The 13,802-nt window shown below is 49.0% G+C and overlaps 1 pseudogene; it reads left to right on the forward strand.

The window, feature by feature from the left end:
* Positions 1-6,542: 6,542 nt before the first annotated feature.
* LOC140741644 (G-protein coupled receptor 84-like) lies at positions 6,543-11,715 on the forward strand (annotated as a pseudogene).
* Positions 11,716-13,802: the final 2,087 nt, after the last annotated feature.

The following is a 13,802-nucleotide window of genomic DNA, read 5'->3' on the forward strand; positions in this document are numbered from 1 at the left end:
TGCCATAGGAAAGTATCTCCATCATCAAAGATCCACCACTCAGGCCATGCTCTGTTCTTGCTACTGCCATCGGCAAGGAGGTACAGTTCCTGAGGTCCTACACCACTAGGTTTGGGAACAGTTATTACCCCTCAATCATCAGGCTTCTGAACTAGCATGGACATCTTCACTCATCTCAACACTGAGCTGATCACTGAACACAACCTGTGGACTTATTTTCCAGGACTCTACAACTCATCTTCTCAGTATTATTTATTAACGTACTTATATATTATTATTTTGTATTTGCACAGTTTGTCCTTTTTTCCACATTGGTAGGTTTTCATTGATTCTATTGCTTTAGTTTGTTCTACTGTGAATGTCCACAAGAAAATGAAACTCAGGGTTGTGTACGCTGACTTTAATCATAAACTTACTTTGAAATTTGAACATTTTAGGGTCCTTCTGGTTTTCCTCCCCCCTTGCATGAGTACTTTCCTGTAATATTTTCAAGGCTCTGGTCAGATTTCAGCTCCTGCACCTCACAGACATGCTTCCATTTCCTTTTTGACTAAAATAGCAAGCTCTCTTGAGGGCCGAGCTTCCCCCATCCTCTTCCTTCCTCCTTATGGCAACATGTCGGTATTGAACTCTGATCTGTTATAAAACTATTAAATAGTTCCCTTGTACAATAAGTTGGATTCTTGTCCTCACAATCTACTCGTTATGGCCCTTGCACCTTACTTTCAGCCTGTACTTCACTTTCTCTGTAACTGTGACACTTTATTCTGCATTCTGTTATTGTTTTACCTTGTTCTACCTCAATGCACTGTGTAATGATCTGATCTGAATGGACAGCGTGCAAGACAAGCTTTTCACTGTATCTCAGTATATGTGACAATAATAAACCAATTCCAACTCCTGCTAGATATTGAGAGGTCCATGGTTTAGCCCCATCAGACTGACTGCACCATCTGAGCTCCACTAAAGATGTCAGGACGTCCCCTCTAAGTGCAGCTGTGATGCTACTCCTGATCAGGAGAGCAAACTCCTCCCCGCCACGTCTGATACAGAAACTCAAAAGCAGCCATGGAGACAGCAGATGCTGTGATCCGAAGCTACACTACTCTGCTGGAGGGGCTCAGGGGGTCAGGCAGCATTTGTGCAAGTTAACGTTTCGGGTTGATACCCTTCACCTGGACTGAAGGAGCAGAGCGGAGATTAAGAGGTGGAAGCAGGTAATAGGTGGACTCAGGTCAGGAGCGGGGTGATGAGCAGACAAAGAAGAAGGGGTTGGAGATAGGGACAGAGGGTGGAAGTTGAGGGATGGAGGTGACATGAGGCTGCACGTGGATGGAATCAGATGGCGGAGGAAGCTGGAGCAGGGAATGGAGGGAGGGAAGTCGACATGATGGAGGGGATCAGTGAAGGGAGAGGATGCAGGAGGAGGAGTGTGTGGTTGATGGGCAGATGTAGAGGGTGGAGGGGGGGAGAAAGACAGGGTGATGGGGAGCTTGGGGGTATCCATTTTGGGAAGGGATAGAAAAGTAAACAGAGGGAGAACAGTTCCCTTAAATTGGAGACTTGTGTGTTCATGCTGTCAGGCATAGACTATCCAGAGGAAATACGAGGTTTGTTCCTCTTGTACTTCATCCAGCAACCAGCTACTCGGGGTTAACTCCTTCCCTTCAGGAACTGAGAACATCAAACAGTATAGCATAGGAGCAGGCCCCTCGGCCCACAATATCTGTCCTGAACATGATGCTGAATTAAGTTAAATCCCTTCTGCCTGCACAATATCCCTATCACTCAATTCCTTGCACATTCACTTGGCTGTCTAAGAGCCTCTTAAAACCCTCTATTGTATTTACCTCCTCCACCACCACCCCTGGTGTCCACCACTCTCTATGTAAATAAAAACTTCCCCTGCAGATCTCCTTGGAACTTACCCCCTCTCACCTTAAAAACATGCCCTCTGGATTTAGATATTTCGACCACAGGGAAAGAGATACCGGCTGTCTACTTTATCTATGCCTCTCATAATCTTATAAACCTCTTTCAGATCTCCCCTCAGCCTCCCCCACTCCAGAGAAAACAGCCCAAGTTTGTCCAGCCTCTCCTTCTAGCTCTTGACTCTAATCCAGGCAGCATCCCAGTGAATCTCTTCTGCTCCCTCTCCAAAGCCCTCACACCCTTCCTGTAATGTGGTGACCAGAACTGAGTGCAATACTCCGGATGTGGCCTGACCAGAGATTTATATACACAGATGCAGCAAGACTTTTGACTCTTATACTCAGTGCCCCGGCCAATGAAAACAAGCAGACCGTTGACCACCCTATTTGTCTGGCCACTTTCTGGAAGCTATAATGGGACGACCAGGGGGCACAACCTCAGAATAGAAGGATCTCCCTTTAGAACAGAGATAAGGAGGAATTTCTTCTGCCAGATGGCTGTGAAGCCAATTCATTGGGTGATTTCAAAGCAGAAGTTGATAGGTTCTTGATGAGTAAGGGCACCAAAGGTTGGGGAGAAGGCAAGAGAATGAGGTTGAGATGGAAACTAAATCAGCCATGACTGAATAGCCTAATTTTGTTCCTATGTCATATGGTATAAAGACCAAACCTTCGCACCATACTCCGTGCAAACTAACCAAAGTTTTATACAACTGCAGCATGACTTCTGACTTTTATATTAATGGCCTCGACTGAAGAAGACAAGCATGCTGTACAGTTTCATTACCATGCTGTCTACTCGTGTTGCCACTTGCAGGAGACTGTTGACTTGGACCTTAAGATCCCTATGTGCGTCAATGCTGCCATTCACTGCATACGTTCCCCTTACATTTGATCTCCCAAAGTGCAAAACCTCATAGTTGCCCAGATTAAACGTCATTTGACATCTCTCCGTCCATATCTGCAACTGGTCTATGTTCCATTGTACCCATTGGCAATCTTCTGCACTATCCATCACACCACCAATCTTTGCATTGTCTGCACCCATCCATGTTTTCATCCAGGTCATTGGCATTCATCACACACAGCAGAGATCCCAGTTCGGATCCCTGCAGAACACTACTAGTCACGAACCTCCAGCTAACATACCCGTCCACCATCACCCTCAGTATTCTATGGACAAGCTAATTCAGAATTCAATCCCATCTGTCTTCATCTTTTGGATGAAGTTTTTTATGAAGCTGCAAAATAACTTCCCGATTCTTGAACTCAGTGACTCGACTGACGAAGGCCAGCATATCGAACACTTTTGTTTTACTGCTCTGTCAACCTGTGTGGCCATTGTCAGTGAGCTGTGGACCTGGACCCTGTGATCTCCCCTGCACATCAATGGTTCCAAGACTCCTGGCATTAACAGTCTTGTACCTTTACATTTGACCTCCCAAACTGCAACACCTCACAATTGCCCGGATTAAACTCCATCTGCCATTCCTCTGTCTATGTTCCCATGTCCCAGTGAAATCTCAGACAAGCTTCCTCTCACTGCACCTGGTCAAACCCTCCCTCTTGCCCAGCCACTTGGGGCACTCTCGGGATAGGGAACCGCACACTCAAACCCCCGAGGTTCACCCGTCCCTCTGCCAGCTTTTCATTCCACCCCCGCCCACCTCCCCAAGCTCCTTGCAATAGATGAGGTAGTAGAAGATGCCTGAGGTTGAGCTGAGGTTGAAGCTAGACATGAAGAACATCAGGATGGTGGTGCAGGACCTCCCCCAGAAGTGGTGGAAGGAACAGGTACAGATATAGATGTTCCAGAGGGAGCTGTAAAGGGCCAGTTCCAGGGTCCAGATGAGGGGGAGGATGCGGTTGGAGGAGAGGTGGTCAAAGCAGTGGGAGTTCAAGATGAGGATGTAATGGGCCATGGCAATCAGGGTGAAGTTGGGAAGATGTTGGAGTCCATTATTAAGGTTGATGTTTCGGGGCACTTGAAGGCACATGACAAAATAGGCTGACGTCAGCATGGTTACAAAGGGAAATCTGTTGGAACTCATTGAGGAAATAACAGGCAAGATAGGGAAAGGAGAGTCAGTGGATGTTGTTTCCTTGGATTTTCAGAAGGCCTTTGACAAGGTGCCGCACATGAGGCTGCTTAACAAGATAAAAGCACATGGTATTACAGGAAAGGTATTAGCATGAATAGAACATTGGCTGATTGACGGGAGGCAAAGAGTGAGAATAGAGGGAGCTTTTTCTGATTGGCTGCCAGTGACTAGTGGTTCACCAGGTTTGGGGTTGGGATCACGTTTCTATCAATGACTTGGATGACGGCTTGTGGATGATAAGTTGGAGGGGCAGATGGTGTTGAGGAAGCAGGGAGGCTGCAGAAGGACTGAGACAGATTAATAGAATGGGTAAAAAAGTGGCAGATGGAATATAGTGTAGGGAGGTGTATAGACATTTTGGTAGAAGGAATGAAAATGTAGACTATTTTCTAAATGGGGTGAAAATTCAGATAGCAGAAGAGGTGCAAAAGGACTTGGAGGGTAGGTTTCCTGTTCAGGATTCCCTGAAGGTTAACTTGCAGGATGAGTCATTGGTGAGGAAGGCAAAGGCAATATTAGCATTCATTTCAAGAGGACCAGAATATAAAAACAAGGATGCAATACTGAGGCTTGAAAAGGCACTGGTGAGGCCTCACTTGGAGTATTGTGAGAAGATTTGGGTCCCCTTATCTAAGAAAGGATGTGCTGACATTGGAGAGGGTTTGGAGGAGATTCACAAGAATGATCCTGGGAGTGAAAGGGTTAACGTATGAGGAGCGTTTGATGGCTCTGGGTCTGTTCTCGCTGGAGTAGAGAAGACTGAGAGGAAATCTCTTTGAAACCTATTGTATATTGAAAGGCCCAGAATGGGTGAAGATGGAGAGGATGTTTCCAATAGTGGGGAAGTCTCAGACCAGAGGGAACAGCCTCAGAATAGAGGGATGTCCCTTTAGCACAGAGATGAGGAGGAATTTCTTTAGCCAGAGGATAGTGAATCTTCACACCATACTCCAAATGCAAGCTAAGCAAAGTTTTATACAACTGCAGCACTACTTTTGACTTTTGTATTAATCGTCTCATTGCCGTAGACAGCTGTTGATCCCAAGTCATTTGGTATATTTAAAGAAGAGGGTGATAGTTCTTAATTAGTCAGTGTGTCGAAGGCTACAGGGAGAAGGCAGGAAAATGGGGCTGAGAGGGGTAATAAATCATCCATGGTTTAATAGCGGAGCAAACTTGATGGGCCGAGTAGCCTAATTTTGCTCCTACGTCTTATGGTCTAAAATCTGTTCCTGTAGACTTTCTCTTCTCTAGTGGTGGTGGTGGGCGGGGGGGGGGGGGGGGGTAGGGGTAGGGAGCTATTACACAAACTGGATCATGTGGTTTATTCCGATCAAGACATCCTGTGCTTTCCTCTAAACTCTGCGATTGAAAGTACTTCCTGTAGCCCTCCCGGTCTTGCAACACAGCACCCCCTGCACGTTTGAGTAATTGGTTGTGTCTCAACTTTGGAAACCACCATCTCGTGACGGGAGAAGGCGACTATGTCTCTGAAAACCCCGCTGTTTCCTTCTGCCTCTCGACCGGTGGGGTGGGGGGTGGGGGTTGGGGAGGGAGGTGGTGCAGCAGAGTGAGGGAAGAACTCGACAGGTTGATGCAGATGTTGCACAACGAAGTGGACTGGGAGGTCAAGAGTCTTATCATATCGTTGCACTACCGTTCAGTAATGCTACGATGGTGTCATCTGCCTGCATGTCGGCTGTATACCCTCTATGCCCTGCCCGTCCAACTGCCTCTTAAAACACCTCTGATTATATCTGCTTCTACCCCCACATTCCAAGCATCCACCGCACAAACTATCCCGGAATAAGTCTATGTTTTCCCAGATGTGAGTTGATCCTGTCCCTGAGCATCTTACTCCATAATTACTCCACCATTGATGCAAGGCTCACCGTCCTATAAATTCCTGGATTATCCCTATAATATATCCCCAGCATTAGGAACATCGTCTCGCTCATCAGTCCCTCTGGGACCTCGCTTGTGGCTAAAGAGGACACAAAGATTTCTCTCTCTCCCTCACGGGGGGGGGGGGGGGGAGAGAGAGAGAGAGAGAGAGAGAGAGAGAGAGAAGAGAGAGAGAGATTGAGAGAGAGAGAGAGAAGAGAGTGAGAGAGAGAGGAAGAGAGAGAGAGAGAGATGAGAGAGAGAGAGGAGGAGAAGAGAGAGAGAGAGAGAGAGAGAGAGAGAAGAGAGAGAGAGAGAGAGATATCTGCTTCTCTCTCGTTTTCACTTTTTTCCAGCTCTCCCACTATCTCTCACATTCTTCCCTTCTCTCCTCTCTTTACCCCTCTTCCCCCTCTCTTCCTCTCCCTTCCTCCCGCACACAGAACATCTCCCACCCTTCCCCCCCTCCCGGACAGAGGAAAGACCAGCCGCTCCCTCTGCCCTCCCTCCTTCCACTTCCCCTCCTCCTCCGCCCCTATAAACCTGCAGCCGCCGACTGTCCCGCGACAAAACCCCCGGCGGCAGGGAGAGAGGAAATCAGCAAACTGCAACTCCTCGATCGGGAATGGACCACAGCAATCAGACCGCGGCCAGCGGCTATTGCCACCCTGACGTCTACACGTACCGCTATTTCGGGGGCGATGCTGGGGATCGTGGTGACGCTGGTGGGGACAGTGGGCAACGTGTATGACCCTGCTGGCCTTCGCCACCGACCCCCCGCCTCCGTTCCCGCTTCAACTTCCTCATCCTCAACTTGACCGTATCTGACCTGCTATACTGCGCCCTTCCTGCAGCCCGCCACGGTCGATACCTTTATCCACTTCACCTGGAGGGGCGGCGCCCTCGCCTGCCGCGTCTTCGGTCTTGTCCTCTTCGTGGCCAACGCCGTTTCCATCTTCAACCCTCATCCTGATCGCTGTGGGCCGCTACATCCTCATCACAGACTCCCGCCGCTTCGACCTCCTCTCCTCTAATCGCGTACCCTCCCCTTCATCCTGGCCCTGCCCTGGGCCCTGGGGCTGGCTCTCTTCGGCCCCCTCTGGAACATCTAACGTCTTCCTGCCGGCCGTCTGCACCTGCTCCTTCCACCGTTCCAGGGGGAGGCCCCTACACAACCATCCTGATGTTCTTCATGTTCGGCTTCGGCCTCAGCTGCATCGGCATCTTCTACTACCTCATCTATCGCAAGGTCGGTTCCATCACGAGGGCTGGCGGCGGGTCGGGGGGCTACTTCTGGGGCTCGGGAGCGCGGTTCCCCATCCCGAGAGGCTGGGCGAGAGGAGAGTTGGCCGGGGTGGTACGGTACTGGAGTTGGAGGAAGGTCGTCTGAGGTTTCAGCGGGACGAGAGAAAAGGCAGGTGGTGTTTAATCGGGCCAGGGTGAGGGGTTACACTTTGGGAGGGCAAATGTAAAGGGATGGGGCACCGTTAATAGCAAGAGTCTTAGAAGTACAGAGGGATCCTGGGAGTCCTAGTCAGTGCAAGTAGACAGGTTGATGGAGAGGACGGATGGCTTTACCCTCATTAGTCAATATAAAGTTGGGATGTTGCAATTACAAGGATTAATGATGTGGACCCTGTAGAAGGTTGTGAAGGGATACAGTATGATACAGCCCAGTTGCAGGTCTGATCAGAGAAATGGAAGATCGAGTTTAATCCGGACAAGTGCGAGGTGTGGCACTTTGGGAGGTCAAACCGAAAGGGACAGAACACCGGTAAGGACAGGACTCTTAACAGTGTCGATGTACAGAAGGATCTTGTGGACCCTCCCTGAAAGTGGCCGCACAGGTTGACGGGCCTGTAAAGAAGGCATCCTGTCTAAAGGGAGATCCTTCTATTCTGAGGTTGTGCCCCCTGGTCGTCCCATTATAGCTTCCAGAAAGTGGCCAGGACAAATAGGGTGGTCAACGGTCTGCTTGTTTTCATTGGCCGGGGGCACTGAGTATAAGAGTCAAAAGTCTTGCTGCATCTGTGTATATAAATCTCTGGTCAGGCCACATCTGGAGTATTGCACTCAGTTTCTGGTCACCACATTACAGGAAGGGGTGTGAGGGCTTTGGAGAGGGAGCAGAAGAGATTCACTGGGATGCTGCCTGGATTAGAGTCAAGAGCTAGAAGGAGAGGCTGGACAAACTTGGGCTGTTTTTCTCTGGAGTGGGGGAGGCTGAGGGGAGATCTGAAAGAGGTTTATAAGATTATGAGAGGCATAGATAGAGTAGACAGCCGGTATCTCTTTCCCTGTGGTCGAAATATCTAAATCCAGAGGGGCATGTTTTTAAGGTGAGAGGGGGTAAATTCCAAGGAGATCTGCAGGGGAAGTTTTTATTTACATAGAGAGTGGTGGACACCAGGTGTGGTGGTGGAGGAGGTAAATACAATAGAGGGTTTTAAGATGCTCTTAGACAGCCAAGTGAATGTGCAAGGAATTGAGTGATAGGGATATTGTGCAGGCAGAAGGGATTTAACTTAATTCAGCATCATGTTCAGGACAGATATTGTGGGCCGAGGGGCCTGCTCCTATGCTATACTGTTTGATGTTCTCAGTTCCTGAAGGGAAGGAGTTAACCCCGAGTAGCTGGTTGCTGGATGAAGTACAAGAGGAACAAACCTCGTATTTCCTCTGGATAGTCTATGCCTGACAGCATGAACACACAAGTCTCCAATTTAAGGGAACTGTTCTCCCTCTCTCTACCTTTCTCTCCCTTTCCAAAATGGATCCCCCCAAGCTCCCCATCACCCTGTCTTTCTCCCCCCCTCCACCCTCTACATCTGCCCATCAACCACACACTCCTCTCCTGTATCCCAGGAGAAAGGAAGGGTTTGCTCTCCTGAACAGGGGTAACATCATAGCTGCACTCCGAGGGGACATCCTGGCAAGTTCATCCACCAAGACAACTTCAGTGGAGTTCAGAAGTAGGGATGGTGCAGTCAGTCTGATGGTGCTAACCCATGCACCTCTCAATATTCAGCGGGAATTGGAATTGGAATTGGTTTATTATTGTCACCCGTACTAAGATACAGTGAAAAACTTGTCTTTCATACTATTCATACAGATCAAATCATCACACAGTGCATTGAGGTAGAACAAGGTAAAGCAATAACAGAATGCAGAATAAAGTGTCACAGTTACAGGGAAGGTGCAGTGCAGAGCAGACAATAAGGTGCAAGGTCATAACACGGTAGATTGTGAGCCCAATAGTCCAATTTATCATCCTAGGAAACTATTTAATAGTATTATAACAGTAGAGGACAGAAACTTTCCTTCAGTCTGGTGATATGTGGATGTCCAGGGTGGGTGGAGTCTTCGATTATGCTGGCTGCTTTACTAAAGGAGTGGGAAGTGTAGACAGAGTCCACAGATGTAGATGGAACTGTTAAGAAAGTGGATGTGCTGTTAAGAAAGAAGATGTGCTGTTAAGAAAGAAGATGTGCTGTTAAGAAAGATGTGCTGTTATCTTTGAAAAATACATTAGTATAGTTAAGTCCTTAGATGCTATTATGTACCACAGGCAAGGGAAGTGACTTCTGCAATTTTGATGATGATCTTTGCATCCTCCCTAGCCACAGGATAGTATGAGTATTAGAGGGTGGCAAAAGTTCAAGAAAGGGATAACTCTGGTAATTATAGACCAGTGAGCCCTATGTCAGTGGTCAGCAAACTATTGGAGAATATTCTTAGAGCCGGGATTTATGAGCATTTGGAGAAGCATAGTCTGAGATAATGTTGCAGCTCTATAAAACTCTGGTTAGACCACACTTATGTTCATTTCTGGTCATGTTATTATAGGGAGGATGTGGAAGCTTTAGAGAGGGTGTAGAGGAGATTTACCAGGATCCTGCTGGATTAAAGAGCATATCTGACCAGGAAAGGTTGAGTGAACTAGGGTTTTTCTCTTTGGAGCAAAGGTGAGTGAGAGGTGACTTGACAGAGATGTACAAGATGATAAGAGGCATTGATCGAGTGGAGAGACAAACTTTATCCCAGGGCGGAAATGGCTAATTTGAGGAGCATAATTTTAAGGTGATTGGAGGGAAGTATAGGGGGGATGTTAGAGGCAGGGTTTTACACAGAGTGGTGGTGGTAGAGGCAGATACATTAGGGTCATTTAAGAGACTCTTAGATAGACACATGGATGATAGAAAAATGGATGGCTATGTGGGAGGGAAGGGTTAGATTGATCTTAGTGTAGGTTAAAAGCTCACACCTATTTTCTATCTCCTATGTCTCACAGTCTACAGCAAACTAATCCCTACCTTCCCCTCCCCCGCAGGTCCGCAGCGTGTCACAGGCACTGGAGGAGCACCGGCTGGAGAACCGGGGTCGGCCCAAGGTCCAGAGAGCCCAACCCCACGGGGCCGCACCCTCCGACAGCGGGTTGGCCGTGGACGAGGACCCCAGCCGCTCCCAGACCACGGAGGGGACTAGTGTGGCGGCATGGGAGGGGCCGTCCGAGCCAGGGACGGTGTCCCAGTCCACTGCCCCCACCCCCACCCCCACCCCTGACCCTCCTTCCGCGTCTGTTGGCGGTGGAGAAAAAGAAAAGGGGGCGGTCTCCTCATCCAAGCGGAATGGGAGCCGGGAGTTCCAGAGGGTAACCCGCATGTGCTTCGCCATGTTCCTGATCTACGTGGCCTGTTACTTCCCCTTCTGTATCATGCACGTGGCGGACGGGAAAAAACGGGCCCCCATCCTCCTGCACATGATCGCCGGTAACTGCACCTGGTTGAACAGCTGCCTCAACCCCCTGCTCTACGCAGTGATGAACCGCCAGTTCCAGACCGCCTACCTCGGGGTGCTGAGGCGTGCTGCTGGCCTGTTCACCCGCTGCTTCTGCCCCGGGAGGTCTTAGTGGGGCCAAGCAGCCACCAAGCTGCCGAGACGTGGAGTCATCTAGTCATAGAGTCACTGCGACATCAAGTCCAGGTCATTCACTCCTGAAGACATGGGGTTATTGAATCATTGGGCCATTGAGTCCGGGAGTCACCAAGGCGTAGAGTGGTGGGGCCCTGGAATTCTAAGGATCCCAGGTCATTGGGTCCTAACATAAGGACGTCAGAAACAGGAGCAGGAGTCGGCCATCAGCCCATCGAGTCTGCTGTGCCACTCAATAAGATCATGGCTGATCTGGTTGTGGACTCAGGGCCACCCGCCCTTTCCCCATAATGCTTAATTCTCCTGTTATACAGAAATCTATCTAACTGTGCCTTAAATATATTTACTGAGATAGACTCGACTGCTTCCCTGGGCAGAAAATTCCACAGATTCACTACACTCTGGGCAATCTTTCCTTAGCTCCATCCTAAATCTGCTTCCACAAACTTATAAGACATAGAAGCAGATTTAGGCCATTCAGCCCATCACGTCTGCTCTACCATTCTATCATGGCTGCTGTATTATCTCCCTCAACCCCATTCTCCTGCCTTCTCCCCATATTGGATGCCCTTACTAATCAAGGACCTAGCAACCTCTGCTTTAAATGTACCCAATGACTTGGCCTCTAAAGCTGTCTGTGGCGATGAATTCCACAGATTCACTACCCTCTGGCTAAAGAAATTCCTCCTCATCTCCGTTCTAAAGGGACATCACTCTATTCCGAGATTGTGCCCTCTGGTCTGAGACTAGTTCTAGTTATGGTCCCACTTGTCAGTAGAAACGTTTTTTCTCCATTTCTTATCTAACCATTTCATAAGTTTGTATGTTTCTACAAGATCCCTTCTCATTCTTCAAATTCTAGTGTGTAGCCGAACCTCCTCTGCACTGCCCTGGAATGGTCGAGTCTTGTAGTCACACCGTCGTCAAGATATTCAGCTCCAGACTCTCACAGTCCTGGTGTTAGAGAGTCACGGAAACAGACCCTTCCGCCCAGTTGATCTATGCCAGTCCCATTTGCTCAAGACACAAGAGATTCTGCAGATGCTGCAAATCTTGAGCAACACACACAAAATGCTGGAGGAACTCAGCAGGTCAGGCAACATCTATGGAGGGAATAAACAATGCCTGGGTCATGTCCTGATGATGAGACTCTACGGAAAAAGTCGACAGTAATTTCTCTCTATAGATGCTCCCTGACCTGCTGAGTTCCTCCAGCATTCTGTGTATGTTACTCCAATTTGACCACGTTGGGGCCATATCCCTCTAACTCTCCCCTATCCATGTACCTGACCAAATGCCTTTTAAATGTTCTTAATGTACCTGCCTTAACCACTACCTCTGGCAGCTTGTTCCATATACAGTAGATACCACCATTTGTGTAAAAAAGACATGGTCCCTTTTCACCTCTACACACAGTGTCAAAACACGCATATGAAATAAAGTTTTTAAATGTTTGCCTGTGTGACACTGCCTGGTTTGTCTTGGCAGAGAGTGGTCAGGTGAGAGGAGAAAGGGGGTAGAAGGGGAGGAGAGGGGAGAGGGTTGGAAAGGGGAGGGGAAAGGAGAGAGGGAGAGGGAAGGGGAGGGAGGGGGAAGGAGAAGATAGGGAAAGGGAGGAGGGGGAGGTGGATGTGGAGTGTATGGACTAACTCCACCTGGGCAAGTGGGGAGTGTTCCATTACACTCCTGACCTGTAGACGGTGGACAGGTAATGTGGTGGATGTGAAGTACATGGACTAACTCTACTCGGGCAAGTGGGGTGTTCCATCACACTCCTGACCTGTAGACGGTGGAGAGGTAATGTGGCAGATGAGGAGTACATGGACTAACTCCACCCAGGCAAGTGAGGAGTGTTCTATCACACTCCTGACCTGTAGACGGTGGAGAGGTAATGTGGTAGGAGAGGTCATTCACACTCCCCTCCCAATTTTTGTATCTGCCCTCCTATACCCCCTCTACCAACGCCAAACCAGCACATCCACCCTCTCTTTCTGTGGGGTTTTGGAGTCGCCCGGGCGAGAGTCTGCAGTGTGATTTGTAGATGGTTCGCATCGCATTTACTGTGTGTCAGTGGTGGAGGGAGGGGGGTGTTCAGGGGGGAGGTAGAATTGGTGTTCCGATCGAATGGGATGTTTTGTCCCAGCAGTATAAAGATTATCGATACTTGTTATAGTCACACTCATCCCAGGCAAGTAGGGAGTGTTCCATCACACTCCTGACCTGTAGACAGTGGGGAGGTAATGTGGTGGATGTGGAGTACATGCACTAACTCCACCCGGGCAACTGGGAAGTGTTCCATCACACTCCTGACCTGTAGACGGTGGAGAGGTAATGTGGCAGATGAGGAGTACATGGACTAACTCCACCCAGGCAAGTGAGGAGTGTTCTATCACACTCCTGACCTGTAGACGGTGGAGAGGTAATGTGGTAGGAGAGGTCATTCACACTCCCCTCCCAATTTTTGTATCTGCCCTCCTATACCCCCTCTACCAACGCCAAACCAGCACATCCACCCTCTCTTTCTGTGGGGTTTTGGAGTCGCCCGGGCGAGAGTCTGCAGTGTGATTTGTAGACGGTGCGCATCGCATTTACTGTGTGTCAGTGGTGGAGGGAGGGGGGTGTTCAGGGGGGAGGTAGAATTGGGTTCTGATCGAATGGGATGCTTTGTCCCAGCAGTATAAAGATTATCGATACTTGTTATAGTCGCACTCATCCCAGGCAAGTAGGGAGTGTTCCATCACACTCCTGACCTGTAGACAGTGGGGAGGTAATGTGGTGGATGTGGAGTACATGCACTAACTCCACCCGGGCAACTGGGAAGTGTTCCATCACACTCCTGACCTGTAGACAGTGGAGAGGTAATGTGGTGGATGTGGAGTACATACACTAACTCCACCCAGGCAACTGGGAAGTGTTCCATCACACTCCGGACCTGTAGACAGTGGAGAGGTAA

Source organism: Hemitrygon akajei, chromosome 18 (assembly GCF_048418815.1).
Source record: "Hemitrygon akajei chromosome 18, sHemAka1.3, whole genome shotgun sequence".
Classification (NCBI taxonomy): Eukaryota; Metazoa; Chordata; class Chondrichthyes; order Myliobatiformes; family Dasyatidae; genus Hemitrygon; species Hemitrygon akajei.